At 42.2% G+C, this 22,274-nt stretch overlaps 1 protein-coding gene across 4 annotated transcripts in view; it reads right to left on the bottom strand.

Annotated features, from left to right (window-relative positions):
* AGBL4 (AGBL carboxypeptidase 4) overlaps window positions 1-22,274 on the bottom strand; it is a 2,933,082-nt gene that overhangs the window by 1,527,726 nt on the left and 1,383,082 nt on the right. The gene's annotated exons all lie outside the window — the stretch shown is intronic.

Raw genomic sequence — 22,274 nt, 5'->3', positions numbered from 1 at the left:
GTGTAGAAACAGTGATCAGACGGTTCTACTATGTAGGACCGTTGATCACTGTTCCTACACTAGTAGCCACAGCCAATCACAGTAGAAAGCACGCCCCTAGGGACACACTTAACCCCTCCCTTCCCAATAAAGTTAACCCCTTCCCTGCCAGTGTCATTTTGCAGTAACAGTGCATATGTATAGCACTGATTACTGCAGTAATGTCACTGGTAATCCCAAAAGTGTCAAAAATGTCAGTCAAGGGTCCGAACTGTCCGCCGCAATGTCGCAGTACTGCAAAAAAAATCGCAGATCACCGCCATTACGCGTTAAAAAAAAAAACACCAAAAATAACAGAAATCTTTCCCTTTGTTAGTAAACGCAATAACTTTTGCGCAAACCAATCAAAATACGCTTTTTGCGATTTTTTTTTTACCAAACATATGTAGCAGAAAACAAAATGGCCAAAAATGTTAAAAAATTTTGATTTTTACATTTTTTGGGGGGGAATTTCATATAAAAAAATGTGAAAAATATTGTTATTTTTGCAAAATTTACGAACTTTTTTGTTTATAGCGCAAAAAGTAAAAATCGCACAGGTGATCAAATACCACCAAAAGAAAGCTCTGTTTGTGGGAAAAAAAAGGACGTCAAATTCGTTTAGGTACAGTGTGACACGACCGCGCAATTGTCTGTTAAAGTCACGCAGTAAAAAATCGCAAAAAAAACCCTGGTCGGAATGGGGGTAAAAGTGGTTAATGCAGCCTTTGACAACTAGGGTTCCATGGAACCCTAGGGACCCTCTAGAGGTTGCTAAAGGTTCCTTGAGCAAGGAATGATTTGTGCCTCTCATGTAACTTTCCACTTACACAAATTAACTTTCTCGTTATTTGTAAGAAAAGGATTCTTCCCACTGGCCGCAAATGTAGGGAACATTCTTTCCACTGACCGGCAGGTTATTTCAAGAGTCCTTCTGTATTAAAAAGTATGAGAAAGGCTCTTGTTTTTTTGACCTGTTAAATTAGGTATGTTATTCCAGTGGATGACAAATCATCTGTGCCCCCCAACTGCATTGGCATAGTGAAATTCCACTGCACCCCCTTTTAGTCAACCCTTAAAGTAGTACTAAACCAAATCACTAAACATTAACCTATGGTAATGCAAGCTGTCCCAACTAGGGATGATCGAACTTTTGAAAAGTTCGGTTCGGCCAGAACATCCGAACTTCCCGAAAGTTCGGCCCGGATTTCAGAACCCCATTGAAATCAATGGGACCCGAACTTCGGTAATCAAAAAACACAATTTTAAAGCCCTAAAACCCAATAAATGCCCCTAAAAAGTGCCTAGGGTTCTGGGTCATGCCCCAGGGACTATTAATCACACAAAAAAAAGTTCTTAAAAATTGTCATTTTTGATAGAGAGCAAATTATTGAAAAAAAAAAAAAAAAAGAGATTCGATCATCCCTAGTCCCAACCAGGGTTCCATGGAACCCTATTGACCCTCCAGAGGTTGCTAAGGGAGCATGGAGCAATTACTACCTCAAAGATAAGTTCCCATTGACACCAGTAATCTTTTTAGCTACCTTTAAGAGGAGAATTCTTCCTATGGCCACAAATGTAAGAAACATTTTTCTCACTGACTACTATGCTAATGTACCATGAGCTGTATATATAATAATTATTAGCAGGAGTTCCCTGAGACTGGAAAATAAATTCAAGGGTTCCTCCATATTATAAAGGTTAAAAAAAAGCTCTTGTTAAAATGACCTATTATTTAATGTAGCAAATATATGATGCCAGGGGATGACAAATCACAGGTGCATTCACTGGGTTGGCAGGGTGAAATCCGTTCATAATCCCCTGTAGTCAAACTTTAAAGTAAATCTAAGTCAAATCGCCAATATTTTATGTAGACTTTAACATGTTAAAGCAGCTTTTCCCAACCAGAGTTCCATGGAACGCTAGGGACCTAGAGGTTCTTTTAGCAATGAGCAATTTTTGCCTCTCAGATAAGTTCCCACTGACACCAATGATCTTTTTAGGTGTCTGTAAGAGGGGAAATCCCAGTAACGACAAATATAAGATGCGCTCCTCCCACTGACCACCACTACCGTATACAGTATATAATAATTAATAGCAGGACCCCCTGAGACCAGAAAGTTATTTCAAGGGTTCCTCAGTCTCAAAAATTTAGGGAAAACCAGTTTTAATGTAATCTGACCCTAGCCCTACAGTTACCTAAGCCTAACTTCCTAACCTGAAAACCCATTCCTAACCTAAACCTATACCTAGCCTTTAAAATGTATCTCACCCTGTCTCTGGGCCCCAGCCCACCCTACACTTTACTATAAACCTACCCTGAAACTGAACCTAAAGTCCTAACATGAAAAAGTCACTCAGACCTTTGACTTAGCCCTTACAATTTTTGGTCTTGCCCTTGAATTTGTGCAGTATACGACTGATTGTTGTCCTATGGACAGAGTCTCCCACCTCAGCTGTAGATCTCTGCAGTTCATCCAGAGTGATCATGGACCTCTTGGCTGCATCTCTGATCAGTCTTCTCCTTGTATGAGCTGAAAGTTTAGAGGGACGGCCAGGTCTTTGTAGATTTGCAGTGGTCTGATACTCCTTCCATTTCAATATTATCGCTTGCACAGTGCTCCTTTAACCTCCCTGGCGGTAACCCCGAGCGTAACTCGGGGTGGATTTTTCAGTGCAGGATCGGTAACCCCGAGTCACGCTCGTGGTAGATGTGCAGAGAGCGCAGCGGTGTCTCTTACCTTCTCCTGGCGATCCAGCGATGATCTCTCATTGCTGTGACCGCCAGCCGAGAGTCCCGCCGCTCGTCCGCCCTCCGTCGGTGTGATGACTTCCTAGTTCCGTTCCCTGCAGCAGCAATGCTGCATGGGAGCGGAACTAGGGAGGGAAATTCAAAAAACGTTGCACAAAACACAAACACATAACACATTTAATATTATATATATATATATATATGTATATATGTGTATATATATATATATATATATATATATATATATATATATATATATGCACACACACACATATATATATATATATATATATATATATATATATATATATATATGCACACACACACACATATATATATATATATATATATATATATATATATACATATACCTATATACACACGTGTATATATATATATATATATATATATATAATTTTATATTATTGATCCGATTTTAATTATAGATTTTATATATATATATATATATATATGTGTGTGTGTGTGTATATATATATATATATATATATATATATATGTGTGTGTGTGTGTGTATATATATATATATATATATATATACACACACACACACACACATATATATATATATATAATATATAACACATGAATTATAATCTAATCAATAATATAATTTTATTATATATATTATATATTATATAATAAAATTATATTATTGATTCAATTATAATTCATGCGTTTGTGTTTCAAATTTATCACATCTGGGATGTCTACTAGACTCTTGTTTTGGTCAGGTTTAAGTCAGTAATTACTAAGAATTGTAGGCCTATAATACATAACGGCAAATTTCCATGAAAAAAATTGTACCGCTTTTGGTACAGAATTCCTGACATAATCATACCGCCAGGGAGGTTAAAAGAAAGCCTTAAAAAGAAAACAAATGCAGCCATTACATCTAAGAATTGGTAAACTGCAATATAACAAATGTTTCGGTTTTGGTTTAATATTGCTTTAAATAAAGGTATGTCAAATCTATAAATAAAGAGGAATTTATATACCAAATACTATCATTGTATCGATTAACCTTATGCAGTTATCAGAATGCAATATTTTTCGCAATAGTGGTCCTTTGATGTTATTTCTACTCAGGGCTTTTAGGAGCAAGCAGACTAAATTCTTTGCTATTACTGACGGGGAGAATAATAGTGTTTGAGATGCAGAAATTGATATGTTCCATTACTGGACGAGTCTTCTTTCTCTGATTATTGATCCACATAAACAGTCTCGGTTTACATCAGATATCATGATCATCTGCTGGGCAAAAGTTTAACAAAGTGCATTTGAAAAGAACTTCAGTTGAATGGAAATACCTTTTTAGGCATTTTTTTCATTTTCAACAAAAATTAGTATATGTATTACTGTACACTGGGCTTAAAAAAATGCCACATCTACAGGTGTTTGCCTTTTTTATTTTCCTGCCTGTAACCACACCTCTATGTTAGCCTATGTGTCCATGCACACATTGGGGTTGATTTACTAAAGGCAAATAGACTGTGACCATGCTATAGCCAAATGACAGCTACATTACATTAGTCCAGTTCTGGAAGGGCGCCATATGACGTCCTCCCAGAACCGCGCCCGCTGTGGTGCGCACCCAGCGCACTGTGTCATCGCTGTGTCCAGGAGGGGTGTTACTGGCCAGATCACCAGGTGAAAACAGAGGGTTTGGTTTTTTTTAATACTGCTTTTACATCTGAATTTGCACAGACAGTTGATGCACACAATGTGGAATTTTTTTGTTTGTGGCTAATGAGGAATAAACAGCTACACTATTTTGTCAAAAGTATTGGGAGGCCTGCCTTTATACACACAGGAACTTTAATTGCATCCCAGTCTTAGGCCCCTTTCACACTATCCGTCCGTCGGACGGATTCCGCTTTTCTCAGCGGGGGATCGAGCCGCCGATCCCCCGCTGAGCAGGAGGATGACAGCTGTGTCTCCGCGCTGTGTGCGGAGACACAGCTGTCAGTTCCCCATGCATCTCTATGGGGGAAATTGGATGGGAACGGACTGTCGGTCCGTTCTCATCCGATCCGATCCGCTGGACGGATGGAAAACAGGGTTTCCATCCGTCCAGATTTGACGGATCGGATGTCAGCGGACATGTCTCCGCTGATATCCGATCCCCCATAGAGATGCATGGGGGGACCGGTCATATCCGCCAAAAAAACGGACAGGCGGATCTGAACGGTCTGCCTGTGTGAAAGGGGCCTTAGTCTGTCGGGTTCAATATTAAGCTGGTTCACCCTTTGCAGATATAACAGCTTTAGCTCTTCTGAGAAGGTTGTTCACAAGGTTTAGGCGTGTGTCTATGGAAATGTTTGACTATTTTTCCAGAAACACTTTTATGAGGTCAGATACTGCTATGGACGAGAAGGCAGTCTTGGCTCTAATTGATCTTAAAAGTGTTCTATCGGGTTGAGGTCAGGACTTTGTGCAGGCCAGTCAAGTTCCTCCACCCAAACTCACTCATCCATGTCTTTATGGACCTTGCTTTGTGCACTGGTCCAAATCATTTGGTAGAGGGGGGATTATGGTGTGGGGTTGTTTATTAGGAGTTGGGCTTTGCCCCTTAATTCCAATGAAGGGAAATCTTAAAGAGTCAGCATACCATGACATTTTGGACAATTTCATGCTCCCAACTTTGTGGGAACAGTTTGGGGATGGCCCCTTCCTGTTTCAACATGACTGCCAACCAGATCACAAATCAAGGTTCATAAAGATATGGATAAGCAAGTTTGGGGTAGAGGAACATGACTGAGTCCTGACCTCAACCCATTAGAAAACCTTTGGGATGAATTCAAATGGAGACTGTGAGCCAGATCTTCTTGTTCAACATCAAACATTCCCATAGACACACTCCTAAACCTTGTAGACAGCCTTCCCAGAAGAGTTAAAGCTGTTATAGCTGCAAAGGGTGGACCAACTCATTATTGAACCCTACAGACTAAGACTGGGATGCCATTAAAGTTCATGTGCGTGTAAAAGCAGCTGTCCCAATACTTTTGACAATATAGTGTATGTGCCGCTATTAGCATAAAATAGTGCATACACACAGACTCAGGGGTGGGTTTACAAAAGGCAAATAGACTGTGCACTTTGCAAAGGGCAGTTGCACTCTGCAAGAGTAGTTGCTGCAGAGCTTAGTAAATTAGCAGAAGCTCTGCTGACTTCCATCATCCAATCATGTTATATAGTTACATAGTTGGTGAGGTTGAAAAAAGACACCAGTCCATTCAGTTTAACCTGTGGAGTGTATGCTTGTATCTGTGTCAATAGTACATTGTATACCCCTGTATGTTGTGATTGTTAAGGTGCCCATCTAATGGTTTTTTTAAACTATTAACACTCCCTGCTGATACCACTGCTTGAGAGAATTCCACATTCTGACAGCAAAGAACCTTCTATGCCAGCCTTTCTCAACCATTTCAACACAGGGGAACTCTTGAAATAACAAATTAAAAATCTACAACTTATGACACATTTGTGTGACAGTCAGTGGGAAGAATGCTCCTTACTCTTGTCACCATTGGGAAGAATTCCCCCCTTACAGTTAGCTAAAAGGAACAATGGTGTCATTGGGAACTTATCTGAGAGGCAGAAATTGCCCATTGCTCAAGGAACCTCTAGCAACCTCAGGAGGAACCCTAGGGTTCCACGCAACCCTGGTTGAGAAACCCTGATCTATGCAGTTTAAGGTTAAACCACTTCTCTTCCAATTTCAGTGAATGGCCGCGTGTCATTTTAAATTCTCTTCCCCTGAAAAGTTTGTTCCCTTTGTTAGGGTCGCCAGTACAGTATTTATACATTGATATTATATCCCCTCTCAAGCGTCTCCTCTCCAGAGAGAATAAGTTCAATGCTTTTAGTCTTTCCTCATAGCTGAGATCCTCCATTCCCTTTATTAAGTGTTCTTGCATGGCAAGACATATTATATTATATATTCTTATTAATATAGCCAAATTTACCACCCTAACTCCTCCCACAGTTTTTACACTACCTAGACAAGTAATATACCGAAACAAGCGAATTGTTCTCGATTGGTGTCCTATTACTTTGTGGAACGTTTCACCAAATGGTTCACAAAATATTGTCGTTTTTGTGGCGAAAATGGTCCCATGGGAATAAATGGTGGAATGTTGAAAACTAGAGTGGGAGATGACAAAAGCTAGGGTGGGAGCTGAAAAATCAGGACATAATTTTTAAACTGCCCCCACTCCCTCATTTTTAAGCCCACCTACACAAATCCTACACAGCTATCCCTGGAGCCAATAAAAATGTCCACAGCTAAGCCATAGTCCTGATAGTTTTCACAATATGACCATTTGTTTGCAACTCACGCCGTTCATTGACATTCATTGAAGGGCAATTTCTAAACTGCGACTTTGCCTTCATTTTTAATATTTCAGAGACATACTATGCATCAAAATGTCGGTCTGGGTCTTGTGATTCTCACGATATAGATGTAACACCCAACAGGTAGGTGCTAGGTAAAAGTATAGTGGGCCTTGGCTGCCTAACAGCAGGGCCATGATTTCAACTGGCTGTCATGTCTCCCAGGTGTGTCTGCTGAAAGGGGAGTCTCCCCACTGGCTCCATGAGAGGGTTCTCATTGGGCAGTGGAGGAAACCCAATCAGGGACACACTCAGGCCTTTATCTACCCCAGAAGGCAGATTCTGCCGCAGAGGATTCTGGGAGTGGTATACGTTTTGAGGGAATGCATGACGCAGCGTCTTTGGCGGGAAGCCGAGTCCCAGGAGGGAGAGTACGGCTGTCTCTCCTCCTGTCAGAAGGATTGGATGTTCCGGGTGGCAACCTGGGAATCCAGAAAGTGCTGAGTTGAGCTGCAGAAGGGATCTGGTGTGCCGAGGACTAGTGGAGAAAGAGGGGTCCAGTTCCAGGAAAGCCTGCCAAGGTTGTTAGTACTGTGAACTGCCCCTAAGGGTCTGCCAAGTGTAGAGGGGACCACTCCAGAGAAGGTTCCAGGGATCCAGGAGTCAGCTAGCTGTAAAGGGGGTGCCTATTCAGAGGACCCTCAAGTGTTAGAGAGGGTACCTAGTCAGGGGACCCTGAAGTTTTAGAGGGGGTACCTATTCAGAGGACCCTGAAGTGTAAAGGGGGCACCAGTGGTTGGGCCCTGAAGAGTCAGTGTACAGTGTGCAGTGTACAGAGTTAAAAGTTGCAGCAGCACAAGCAGTGACAAGGAGCTATCTCAGCCAGTGAAGGGCTGGAGGAAGCTGTTCAGTGACTTTTGAGCTAGATCGAGTGTCAGGAGTCAAGAGTTATACAGTCCTCGATCTTCTGAGTTAACAAACAAGTTAAAGTCGAGGTTCCAGCACTAATTCAGCCAAGCAGTATTTGCAAACGTCAGGAAGCGCTGGCCGGCATTCAGCTGGCGTCAAGACAGCGCTAGTGAGAATTTTTGTACAAAGTTCCAGTTAAGCCTAGAAGAGCCAGAGGAGTATCCCACTCATTCCCTTCTCTCATCCCCAATATACAATAAACAAAACAAACCAAAGATGCCGGAATGGTCATTGTCTCAGTTCTCACACCTGGGTTCACAACTTAAATGTGTTGGAAGTGTTACTGGTACTGATGGCAGACCCAAACATTGGAAACATTGCTACATAAAGCTCTTCGCTGTAGGATTTATAATTTTTAAACTACAAGCGTTTGAAGATGGCAACCGCCAGTGAAGTGAGCAAGTTGGAGCAGTTTGTTTTTTAACCACTCTTCTCTGCCCTTGCTGTAGAGTGAGTTGCCATAGGAACCACCGCACACCACACAAACTGCTGCCACTCCCACACACACATAGTTACTCGCCCACTTCAGCTGGAGACAGGCGGCAAGAACACTTCACACAATTTCCCCGGAAATTGTACGTTTTCTAGTTCGCTTTGTTGTCCTTCTCTGGACTCTCTCCATTTCCAACACATCCTTCCTGAGGACCGGTGCCCAGAACTGGACGGCATACTCCAGATGTGGCCGGACCAGAGTCTTTAAGAGTGGGAGAATTATTGTTTTATCTCTGGAGTGTGCAAGCAAAAGTGATGTTTTACCTCACTTACTAAGGGCGGGAGCAACTGCACTTTGCAACGTGAACACGTATTTTTGCCTTTAGTAAATCAACCCCTTCATGTCCTGAACTCAGCTAGGGTGCGTTCCCGTGCACTACTTTACATTTATAATGGTGGCGCACAGCTATGTACAGCCGATTCTAGGACAATCCCCTCCCTGGACAATATCCCCCCGGACATTATCCCCCCGGACAATATCCCCCCTGGACAACATCCCCCCGGACAATATACTCCCTGGACAATATCCCCCCGGACAATATACTCCCTGGACAATATCCCCCCGGACAATATCCCCCTCTAACCCTAACCCTATGTCCAGGGGGATGTTTTCCAGGGGGATATTGTCCCGGGGGGATATTATCCGGGGGGATGTTGTCCAGGGGGGATTATGTCCAGGGGGATGTTTTCCGGGGTGATATTGTCCGGGGAGATGTTGTCCAGGGGGGATTATGTCCAGGGGGATGTTTTCCGGGGGGATATTGTCCCGGGGGATAATGTCCAGGGGGATATTGTCCGGGGGGATAATGTCCGGGGGGATATTGTCCGGGGGGATATTGTCTGGGGGGATATTGTCCTGATACCATACAGCTGCCTTTACCCATTCATGTCTACAACCAGCTGTACACAACTCTACAACATCAGGGGTACCAAAAATACGCAGCCTGTTTACGCTGCACAGGCAAATACATCCATGTGCATAAAGCCTATTACCGGTGTTGTTTCCCTTTACATGGAAGAGAATTTGTATAAAACCACCGTTGTTTTTTTTTACATCAAGCCACTTATGTAGGTGTAAATCCACTAAATTGAATGCATCTATCATACTTTTGTGGATAATCTCTTAACTCAATGCCCTTACCACTAAATACCCCCATGTGGGACAGACGAGCCTGCGATGCCGAACTCACAAAGCGTTGGGAACGAGAAGACTGGAGCAAAATACAATGTTATTAAAACCATTTTTCTTCCTTGTTCTCCGCCTTTGATTGAACTTTGTGATGTCAAAAAGTTCTCTGCTAATCAAATTATCATCTGGGAATGGTAATTTGTGAGTGTGATTGAACTATTCTGAATTCGGCATAGAAATTCCTATTAATCTGGAGTGCCTAATTTCAAGTCTGAGTAATTGCTAAGGTAAAGTGCTGTATTCATTTCACAGGAGTTAAATGGAGCGGATTAGAGAGATGGCTGCTGGAGTAAAACATTTGCTCTGCAATTTCCTGCATGGTGCCGTACGGATACAGCCACACGTCAAGTGTAAATCACTTTTTTTTAAAATTACGTCCAATGATAGCTACGAGTCTACAAGTAAATATTAAAGGCAATCTATAGATTTTTTTTTTTTTTTTTTAGATGTGTGAAAAGCTTAAAGTTACACTTCAGTCAAAGCTGAAAATTAAACCCTGAAATACATTGTGGAGACAGTTCCTCTGTAAGAATTCTATTTTATTATACCGTTTTAGCTGTAGTGCTCCTGGCCTGTTTAACCTTTTTAATTCCAGAGCCGTTTTGGCATTTTTTGCACATGGTAAAATACACATTTTATGCATTTGTTGAAAGCAAATACCCTGGACAATAAAATGGTAGCAGTTGCATTTTATTTTATTAAAGCGTAACTCCACTTATGTTAAGAAAGAAACATTCCCCTCTGGGTGATCTCTGTACATTGCAAGGATTTTAACAAACTTTGTTGCAGATTCCTACATTTTGTTATTCTGAAGAAATCATTGTTTGTTCCTCTGTGCTGAGTGGGTCTAATGGGAGTGGTTTCATAATTATCTATCAGCTGTGGCAGCTGCAGGGCTCTATTGAGAAAATCTGTTGGGCCTGCATCCCTTTAGATATGTCCCTTTTGGGAGTATCTCACCAAAAATGACATTTTTGTTGCAGGGGATGCCAGAAATCTGACTTGTATCTTAGTGCAGACTTCTGGGAAAATTGGTTAGCCAATCACACAAGCAGGAAATGATGTTGGGGTGTGGTCAATATATATTCTGTGTACAGAACAGCTCCAGGTAGCCATATTGCATTACAGTTTCAAAAAATGACAACAGCTGCAGATTGAAAAGGAAAGGTAATTTTTAATAACATTCAATTACAATATGATTTGTTTCGCAAATGTATACGCTATATTGTTTTTTCTTTATTTGCTATTTTTTTCCCCTCGAAAGTTGAGTTACTCTTTAAGGCCATAAATGGGCAGAGAGAGCAATATATCCCAGAACAAGCTGACATCCTAAGTTAGCTTACGTCATGCCAATAAGCATGGGGCACCGACAAAGTTGCAATTTTTTATGTCATTCAGGGGTTGATTTACTAAAACTGGAGAGTGCAAAATCTGGTGCAGCTCTGCATAGAAACCAATCAGCTTCTTACTTCAGCTCGGTTAATTAAGCTTTGACAAAAAAACCTGGAAGCTGATTGGTTTCTATGCAGAGCTGCACCAGATTTTGCCCTCTCCAGTTTTAGTAAATCAACCCCACAATATTAGTGCTTTGTTTACCAAGCCCATATTATTAGTAACAAATACACTAAAATCTATTTTAGTGCACCCAAACACAATGGGGGAGTCTTATTAAAACTGGAGCATCAGAATTTGGTGCAGCTGTGCATAGTAGCCAATCAGGTTCTAACTTCAGTTTGCTCAATTAAGCTTTGACATTTTAGTAAACCCCCCCACAATATATTACTCTTCTTTTTTTTTTTAAGAAAATATACTGAACAAAATTGTAAACGCAACACTTGTTTTTGCCCCCATTTTTCATGAGCTGAACTCAAAGATCTAAGAAAACCAGGATTCATCCATGAAGAGAACAACTCTCCAAAGTGCCAGACGCCATCGAATGTAAGCATTTTCCCACTCAAGTCGGTTATGATAATGAACTTCAGTCAGGTGGAGACCCCGATGAGGACGACGAGCATGAAGATGAGCTTCCCTGAGACGGTTTCTGACAGTTTGTGCAGAAATTCTTTGGTTATGTAAACCGATAGTTGCAGCAGCTGTCCAGGTGGCTGGTCTCAGACGATCTTGGAGGTGAAGATGCTGGATGTGGAGGTCCTGGGCTGGTGTGGTTACACGTGGTCTGCGGTTGTGAGGCCAGTTGGATGCACTGCCAAATTCTCTGAAACGCCTTTGGAGACGGCTTATGGTAGAAAAATGAACATTCAATTCACGTGAGAAACAGCTCTGGTGGACATTCCTGCAGTCAGCATGCCAATTGCACGCTCCCTCAAAACTTGCGACATCTGTGGCATTGTGCTGTGTGATAAAACTGCACATTTTAGGGTCCTTTCACACGGGTGGTCCGTATGTCCATTTTTCGTCCCATCCGTTTGCGAATGAAAAACTGACATAATGTATGTCTAAGGGATTGCGGACGTTAGCGGATGACCATCCGCGGCGCTGACATCCGTTTTGCGTCCATTCCATTCAGTTCTGTTTTTTGAGATGGAAGAGAACCCTATTCTTCTTCCGTTTAAAAAACGGAACGGAGGCAAAAACGGATGTCAGCGGATGTCATCCGCTAACGTCCGCAATCCCATAGACATATATTATGTCTGTTTTACATCCGCAAACGGATGGATGAAAAATGGACATACGGAACGGATCCTACTGAAGTGTCATCTGTGTCCGTTTAAAAAGAAAAAAAAGTCACTGAGCGGAACAAAAAACGTAGCTGACCGTGTGAAAAGACCTTAAGGCCCCTTTCACACAGGCGGACCGTTTAGATCCACCTATCAGTTTTTCAACGGTCACCCCATGCATCTCTATGGGGCATCAGATGTTAGTGGAGACATGTCCGCTGACATCCGATCCGACTTGTCAAATGTGGACGGATGGAAACCCTATTTTCCATCTGTCCAGTGGTTTGGATCGGATGGGATCGGATGAGAACGGACAGATGGTCCATTCCCATCCGATTCCCCCATAGAGATGCATGGGGACCTGACAGCTGTGTCTCCGCACACAGCGCGGAGACACAGCTGTCATCCTCCTGCTCAGCGGGGGATCGGTGGATCGATCCCCGCTGAGAAAAATGTAGTCCGTCCGACAGACTGGAGTCCGTCCGACAGACTGGGTCACTTTAAATCAGTTTCGTTGGTGGTAATTTGAATTCTTGAGGTTAACAGTTTTTGGGCTTGCAAAGGTGCTGGGCGGTGGCATCAATAGACCCGGGTACTTTGGGTGCATGTGCCTTGTGTTTCAGACACATGATGGCTATATTTTATTACTATGGGTCTGAGTGAAGCTATGATGTCTGCCTTTATTTATAATGTTTTCTACCTGGATGCCCGCAGTTTTCTGTGTGAAATACTCAGTTGAGTATTAGAAGGCACCTGTACTATACTACCCATAGCGATGGCCAAAGGGAGCATGAGCAGCAGCCCTATGCTTAATATGAATTGGTATCTGCTGGGTCGTAGTGCTCCCCGAATTCAAAGTGCAAAGGTGATTTGTTATCCAAGGCTACTTGTAGTGGCTGGACACATTTAGTATATAGAATTTTATCTTCAAAAGCTCTTTGGCTTCCCGGGCCTTTTTGCATGGGTTCTATCTCCATATCATCTATTGGCACATACTATCTTCTGACCAGGTCCTGCAAGGTTTCCATCAGACCAAACAAAAATGGTGCAATGCACTGATCTCCTGCGCTCAGGGAAGTGACCTTCTGACCAGCTTCAGCCACACACATGAGGCTACCAGTGACTTTACACTTGGCTTCTCCTAAATGCTTCAGCCTTGAAGCCCCTTCAAGACCAGAGTAATCTAAGATCACTGCAATCAAAATACAAACACAAGGGCGCACCAGCCTAGCACATTATTCTCCATAAAAGGCTTTAATAAATACAGAAATAAAAATACTGACAAACAAGTTCTTGGTAAGTGCATATCACAATACTGAGTTGCCGTTAGCGTCAGAAATGGAAGATGTACTGCCCTCAGTAGCTTGAAATGGCTTACGCCATATTGGACTTAGTTTTACTATTTACCTTTATATATATATATATACTGTATATATACATACATACATTTATGTCTAAGTGTATTTTAATTTAATTTGATGTGATTTTATTAAATTAATTAGTTCAATTTTTATTGTACATGCTCTTTGATGGACAGGAGAAGCCCAGATTTAAGGCGGTGGTCGCATGAACTCTTTTGGGTAGGGCAATATGGGCCAACACCGCATGTACACACCCCTGTGGGGGAGGTCCTAAGTTTAAATGCACCCTGATTGAATGGTCACTGTCAGTACATTAAGCATGGGTTCAGACATGGTGTGTAGGCTCTGAGGAAGAGGCTAAGCCTCAAAACGAGTAAGCAATTTCAAGCTACTGAGGACGGTACATCTTCCATTTCTGACACGGATGGCAACTCAGTATTGTGATATGCACTTACCAAGAACCCGTTTGTGAGTATTTTTACTTCTGTATTAAATAAAGCCTTTTTATGGAGGATAATGGGTTAGGCTGGTGCGCCCTTGTGTTTGTTTTTTAATTGCAAGGTTTCTATCAGCTCTGACTATATACCCTTTTGGGAAAGTGTCTTAACCATGCTCAACAACACCCTTTGAACCTGAGGAAGTCACAGCTGCGAAACATGCTGGGTTATTCATCATCTTCCCTCCTCATCTACTGTATGTATCATACATATGTGGAACATTTACTTTATCTATTACTGTAATTGATTTATGGGGGATAGCTCTTCAGGATGGCTGTGCTGTTTATATCATATCTTTCATGTATTTTGGGGATTATTTAACCAGAAACCTTTAAACAAAAACTCTTTTTATGAATATAACTCTCTGTGGGAGGGTTTCAGCACCATTAATAATCCAACTCATCCTGAATTTTGTCAAATTCTATATATTTAGGAATGAGGTGCTGATATGTTCAATTGAACCTAGGCCTCATGCACATTGGATGTTATCAAAACGTCAGTAGAAAGTTGTAGCTGTAGAAGGAGTTTTTCAGCTTTATTGCAGTAGCGTTTTTCAGTGTTTTTTAGCTTTTTTTTTAAAGTGTAGCGTTTTTTTAGCTTTTTTAGCAAAACTAAACTACCACAAAAGCTCATGGCTCAAAAACTTTGATAAATGCTGAATAGACACTTTTTCAGCTTTTATAAGAGTTAGGCCTCATGCACACTGGACGTCTTTACAGCTGATGTTTTTGGCATTAGACATTTTTTTCTGCAGCCAGTAAACTACCTGCATGTTACCCTATGTGTCTATGCACACATAGGCTGTTATCAGCAGTTTTTTGGCAGGGCCATTTTCTGGCTGGGTAAAAAGCAAAACAAAACTAGTGGGTTTTAAGAGGCATTTTTCAGCTGTAAAAACACTTTTTACGTCTCATAAAAGCTTAAAAACAGTGAAAAATGCCAAAAACGTGGTTATTTGGCATTTATCAACGTTTTTGAGCCGTAAGGTTTTGTGGGGGTATATTTTCTTGCTGAAAAAAAGCTAAAAAACGCTACAGCTGTTAGGATTTTATGATTTTATGATTTTTTTTTTTTACTGTGCGTTCTTCTTTATAACATCTTGGGTATAATAACGTTTGAAACACAAAATCATAAATTATAATATAATAAATAACTATAAAAAAGTTAAAGTGTATATATATATATATATATATATGTATATATATATATATATATATATATATATATATATATATATATATATATATATATATGTGTGTGTGTGTGTGTGTATATACAGTATATATATATATATATATATATATATATATATATATATATATATATATATATATATATACTGTATATGTATATATATATATACACATATATATCTATATATATATATATATATATATACATATACACACACATATATATATATATATACACACTTTAACTTTTTTATAGCTATTTTTTATATTATAATTTATGATTTTGTGTTTCAAACTTTATCATACCCGAGATGTTATAAAGAAGAACGCACAGTAAAAAAAAAAATCATATCTAAATAGTTGGTTTGGGCTGCTCGTCTTTAAGAATTACATGCAAAATAATTGTACCGCTTTCAGCACCTAAAATCGGAAACAATCATACCGCCAATGAGGTTAACTGATGACACCACTGGTTGTTAGGATGCCAGTGTCTAGAAAGTCGTAATGGTGCATAATGAAAACCTCTGGCTTTGTGTATCCAAAAGGCAGGCTTCATCCAGCTGCTGGTTTGTAAACATTGTTTGATCAATTTGTAAGGCATTTTTCCAAGGCACCCCTGAAGAAGCCTCAAGGCACCCCAGGGTGTCTGAGCACCCTGGTGGAAAAAGGCTGCCTTATAGCATGAATGGGAGCCTGTCAAGCCTGGGAGCGTGGCTGCAGCAGCAGCAGACGGAGGGGAAGCAGACCTGGACATAGGAAGTGCTACCCTCATGTAAATGCTTTGGCAAGCACCGGATTGGTTGTCAGAATGCCGAGAGTCCTAGCACCCAACAATGGTAACCTAGCTGGGAACCAATAGAACCCTTGTCTAACTCAAAGTTTGAAAAAGGAGAGAAGAACAGAGAAGCTCAGGAGCCCTTGGATATTTTTGTCCACCACTCAAAAAACAGGACACAAACTGCAAGATGGATCTTTACTGTCAGGTTTGTTCATTTGAAAAAAAATCAGCAATCAAATTCTTTCCACCAGGTGCTGCTAGATAATTTATGTAAGTCATTGATCTGATATTTTCCAGCAGAACAAGACAGGGAACATTGGGTTCAATGTTTAACAAGCACCAAGGTACTTGGAGTCTCTGCTTTCAGTCTGTAGTGTTACATGAGTTTTAACACCCTGTGGTGTGTTATTATCTTTATCCAGAGGGTACTATTTGTTCAGGGAGAAAATGAATGTCTCAACAAACTGTTTATTAACCCCTTCCACTAGACAGAGAAATAGCAAAACCAGTCTTGCTTACGAGGATAAATCAATGAGAGTTTCCAAGAATACTATATGAAATGACTGTCTGTTTTGTATTAAAGTGTTTGTAAACCCTAACAATCAACTTCTCTTATCTGATCCATTTTGGTCTTTTAAATATACCATTAAAAGCATTGTGCAATTACTGTTTAATAAGTGTAAAAAAAAAAAAAAAAAAACCTTGTTGATCCTGCTAAAATCCCAGTGAGATTGTAACTTCCTGAGCAGAATCTCAAATAGTGTTATCAACCTATGCAGTTAATGTCTGTGTGCTACAGAACACCTCTACTCTATGTTATAAAATGATGCAGGGTGGAGGTGTTCTGTTGCCCATTTAGGGTTACAATAGATCAATAGATGCAGAATGTAGAAGGGTGTATTTTGGCCTCCCTGCATAGGTGGCGCTGTCCGGCAGCCGCCATGCAGAGAGGGAGCGGAGAGCTAGGGAAACCCATGTTCCTCTAACGTCTCCACTGCCACTCTGGTTGAACTCTGCAGCCATCCTAAACATGGGCCATGCTAATAAATACCATGCCCCATTCAGTTGGTGTACATTCGCAAAGTGGCTGGATAGGGACATTGGGGTTAATTTACTAAAGGCAAATAGAGTCTGCACTTTGCAAAGTGCAGTTGCTTCAGAGCTTAGTATTGAGTAGAATCTCTGCTGACTTCTATCATCCAATCATGTGCAAGCAAAAATGCTCCTTTTTTTTCCTTGCACATGATTGGGTATTCTTTGAAAAGTGAACATTTATCTCATTTACTAAGCTCTGGAGCAACTGTTCTTTCAGAGTGCAACTGCACTTTTCAATGTGTACAATCTGTTTGCCTTTAATAAATCAACACTAGTGTGTCTAGCTTAGGGAGAAGTTCCAGTGGAAGAGGAACAGTAAAGGGTCCTCTTGCTTGTGCCAACAGCTAGGAGATCGTCCACCTATGTACGCCTAGAAAACAAACGCAGCTGCTACATCTAAGGACTAGTAATTTGTAAAATAATACAGTGCCTTGAGAAAGTATTCGGCCCCCTTGAACTTTTGACCTTTTGCCACATTTCAGGCTTCAAACATAAAGATATAAAACTGTAATTTTTTGTGAAGAATCAACAACAAGTGGGACACAATCATGAAGTGGAACAAAATTTATTGGATATTTCAAACTTTGTTAACAAATAAAAAACTGAAAAATTGGGCGTGCAAAATTATTCAGCCCCTTTACTTTCAGTGCAGCAAACTCTCTCCAGAAGTTCCGTGAGGATCTCTGAATTATCCAATGTTGACCTAAATGACTAATGATGATAAATAGAATCCACCTGTGTGTAATCAAGTCTCCGTATAAATGCCCCTGCACTGTGATAGTCTCAGAGGTCCGTTTAAAGCGCAGAGAGCATCATGAAGAACAAGGAACACACCAGGCAGGTCCGAGATACTGTTGTGGAGAAGTTTAAAGCCGGATTTGGATACAAAAAGATTTCCCAAGCTTTAAACATCCCAAGGAGCACTGTGCAAGCGATAATATTGAAATGGAAGGAGTATCAGACCACTGCAAATCTACGAAGACCTGGCCGTCCCTCTAAACTTTCAGCTCATACAAGGAGAAGACTGATCAGAGATGCAGCCAAGAGGCCCATGATCACTCTGGATGAACTGCAGAGATCTACAGCTGAGGTGGGAGACTCTGTCCATAGGACAACAATCAGTCGTATACTGCACAAATCTGGCCTTTATGGAAGAGTGGCAACAAGAAAGCCATATCCATAAAAAGTGTCATTTAAAGTTTGCCACAAGCCACCTGGGAGACACACCAAACATGTGGAAGAAGGTGCTATGGTCAGATGAAACCAAAATCAAACTTTTTGGCAACAATGCAAAACGTTATGTTTGGCGTAAAAGCAACACAGCTCATCACCCTGAACACACCATCCCCACTGTCAAACATGGTGGTGGCAGCATCATAGTTTGGGCCTGCTTTTCTTCAGCAGGGACAGGGAAGATGGTTAAAATTGATGGGAAGATGGATGGAGCCAAATAAAGGACCATTCTGGAAGAAAACCTGATGGAGTCTGCAAAAGATCTGAGACTGGGACAGAAATTTGTCTTCCAACAAGACAATGATCCAAAACATAAAGCAAAATCTACAATGGAATGGTTCACAAATAAACATATCCAGATGTTAGAATGGCCAAGTCAAAGTCCAGACCTGAATCCAATCGAGAATCTGTGGAAAGAACTGAATACTGCTGTTCACAAACGCTCTCCATCCAACCTCACTGAGCTCGAGCTGTTTTGCAAGGAGGAATGGGCAAAAATTTCAGTCTCTCGATGTGCAAAACTGATAGAGACATACCCCAAGCGACTAACAGCTGTAATCGCAGCAAAAGGTGGCGCTACAAAGTATTAACTTAAGGGGGCTGAATAATTTTGCACGCCCAATTTTTCAGTTTTTTATTTGTTAAAAAAGTTTTAAATATCCAATAAATTTAGTTCAACTTCATGATTGTGTCCCACTTGTTGTTGATTCTTCACAAAAAATTACAGTTTTATATCTTTATGTTTGAAGCCTGAAATGTGGCAAAAGGTCAAAAGTTCAAGGGGGCTGAATACTTTCGCAAAGCACTGTATGTGTGTGTTCTTGGGTTTAGATAACATTTTATGTAGCACCCTCCTAGATAGGTGCTAGGAAAAAGCATTATTATGCTCCATCTGCTTATCAGGGGAGCCAGATCTATTAGTCATTCCTGTTGCACGTGTCCAGGTATGAGTCACTTCATCTGAGGGAGTGTCCACACTGTATCCAATAGGGGAGCCTGTTGGACAGTGGAGGAAACCTGGCCAGTGGCAAACTGGCTTTTGTGGCAGTTCCAGTGGGAGGGCACCTCTGCAGTGCATCCTGGGATTGACCATAAAAGCCAAGGCCACATGTGACAGGGCGTCTTTGGTGGGAAGCAGAGTCCCAGGAGGAGGGTGACGGCTGTCTCTCCTTCTGCTGTCTGAGGAAGGTGGTCACAGGCAGTCGGCCTAGTGAGCCAGGTGTGGAGCTGAGCCTGAAGGATCCTGGAAAGCTGACGGTGGAGCTGCTGGCAAAGTCATCTGAGAAAAACAGTGTCCGTGAATACCAGGGGGCTTGCCAAGGGGTCCGCCCAGGAAGGGGGACCACTCCAGAGAAGTCAGAGGATAGAAGGTCAGCTCACACAGTATGCAAGAGTAAAGGGGGTGCCAAGTAGAACCCTGAAGAGTAGAGGTAAAGGGGGTGCCAAGCAGGGCCCTGAAGAGTAATTCACTATACAGTTCGCTTATCAAATACTTCACTACAGTGGCAAGGTGAAGCAGCACACTCAATATAGCTAGAAGTCCTAAAATTGCGCATAGTTCATCCAGTTGGAGTATCCCACTCATCCCTTCTCCTATCCAAGTTCTAAAATAAAACCAACACAAAAAAAAACAAATCCCAAACGCTTAAAGTACTTTGAATTGCTAAGCTGTCGCTATGGGTAACCCAGGGGAACCCACTTCCAGGAGCTCCCCAGGGAGTAGTTTCTTTTTTTTTTTTGACTTAACACCCGGTGCATAAAAAAGTGCACACACGCAAACGTGAGACACACAAAAAAGTGCACTAGGTGTACACATGGCCCTCCTCTGAAGAGGAAGGGCCCTGACCCTGATCCCCCGGGGCGCGAAGCTCCTGACAGGGACTGAGATACTCACTTAGGTCCGCCCAGCCAAAGCCGGGCAGACCCCATTCTCCAGGGGGACTGCCGAAACAGCCCACCCCAAGTACTAGGTGGGGCTCCCCCGAAGGGAGACCCCATGAGAGAGGGCGAACTAAGCCAAAAGGCCATATCCACCCCCTCCCAAGACTTTCAGGGCAGGCCCAAGGACCTACGCCATACTCATCGTGCAAGTGACAACCAAAAAGGGACAAACGTGACACACACAACAAAGAAAAACAGAGTGGGGAAAGGGGAAGTGGAGAAGTGCTGGGTAGTGCCAAAGTGCAGGACCTTGGCAGGCTCCCCAGGGAGTAGTTTTTTTTTTTTTTTTTTTAAGCCCGTAGCATGTGCAACACACTCAAAAGACTCCACCCGGTGCATAAAAAAGTGCACACACACAAAGTGAGAACACAAAAAAGCACAGGGTGTGCGAAAATGTATGGTCTTCCCTCCGAAGAGGTAGGACCCGAAACCTCGATCCCCCGGAGCGCAAGACTCCTGACAGGGATTTAAGGTACTTGTGGTCAGTCGGCCGAAACCAAACTGACCCCGTTCTTCAGGGGGACTGCCGAAACAGCCCACCCCAAGTACTAAGTGGAGCTCCCCCGAAGGGAGACCCCATGAGAGAGGGCGGACTAAGCCAAAAGGCCATATCCACCCCCTCCCAAGACTCAAGGCAGGGCCCGAGGACCCACACACTCCAGTCGTGCAAATAAAGAAAAAAGGTGAAAGTGCAGTGGCAAACTCCAAAGAAAAGGACAAACAAACAAAGAAGTGGGGGAAGGGGAAGTGGGGAAAGTGCTTTGGTGCCATGTGAGGAACCAAGGCAGGCCTTCCAGCCGGAATAAAAAATTCCTCTGGTGCAAGCCAAAAGGCCTGTCCCAAAAGGCAGGTGTGAAAAAGGTGTGCAGTGACCAAGGTGCCGAAAAAACTCACAGCGAGCTGCCCCTCACCAGTGAGAAATTAAGGCACCCCTGGGCTGCCACCCCAGGGGCACTTACACTACGGGCTTTTTCAATCTCAGCCCCCGGCCAGACCGAGTGTAGCCTATCCCCACCAGCAGACATCAGAACCTGGACAGCTTAGAGAGAGCTTACCTACCACTGGGGACAGGCCTTTTGCAAGGCCAGATCAAAACCCAGGAGAGAAAGCCCTCCCCTCGCCATCCTGTTCCTCAGCCCATTACATCCAGGAGCAGTTCCACCGGCCACCCAGTCAGACCGGCTTTCCTGCCCCCTTCAAACTGGTTAGGACAGTTCAACCCATTCAAATCAGAAGGCGGCGGGCCCCACATGCTTTCCCAGATGACCTACTCCCCATACCTCAATACTTAGAGCGCTCCGGGTTTCGGTCATACTGGTACTAGCTAAGGCCCATACCAACTGATAAGAACAGATACTACACTTGATCTTAGCCAAAAGGCCGAGAAGCGAGGGAGTAGTGCTACATTAACATATAATGGAAAGAAAATACATTTTTCAGCTTTGGATAGAGTTGAGAGGGATTAGCATTTTCTTTGCTCCCTGTGCCACAGTTAGGGAGATTCACTCTCTCTATTTGTCCTGTTTATCATTATAACTGAAAGTGAAAATTCCAAATTTTGGGTTGACACCAGAACAGGAAAAGAGGGGGAAATCTTCCAACACTAGAATTGGTGGCAACCAGGGATTCCATTGGGAAGGGAAATCTTCCCAATGGAACACAGGGGGCAAAAAAAAAAAAATTGTGCTACAACCCTCTCTTACCCTTTCGTAATTAAAAATGTTT

The sequence above is a fragment of the Pelophylax lessonae genome (assembly GCF_965119305.1).
Source record: "Pelophylax lessonae genome assembly, chromosome: 8".
NCBI classification, from domain to species: Eukaryota; Metazoa; Chordata; class Amphibia; order Anura; family Ranidae; genus Pelophylax; species Pelophylax lessonae.
Note: the sequence above shows the minus strand (reverse complement) of the source record. Positions and strands in the feature narration are given on the sequence as shown.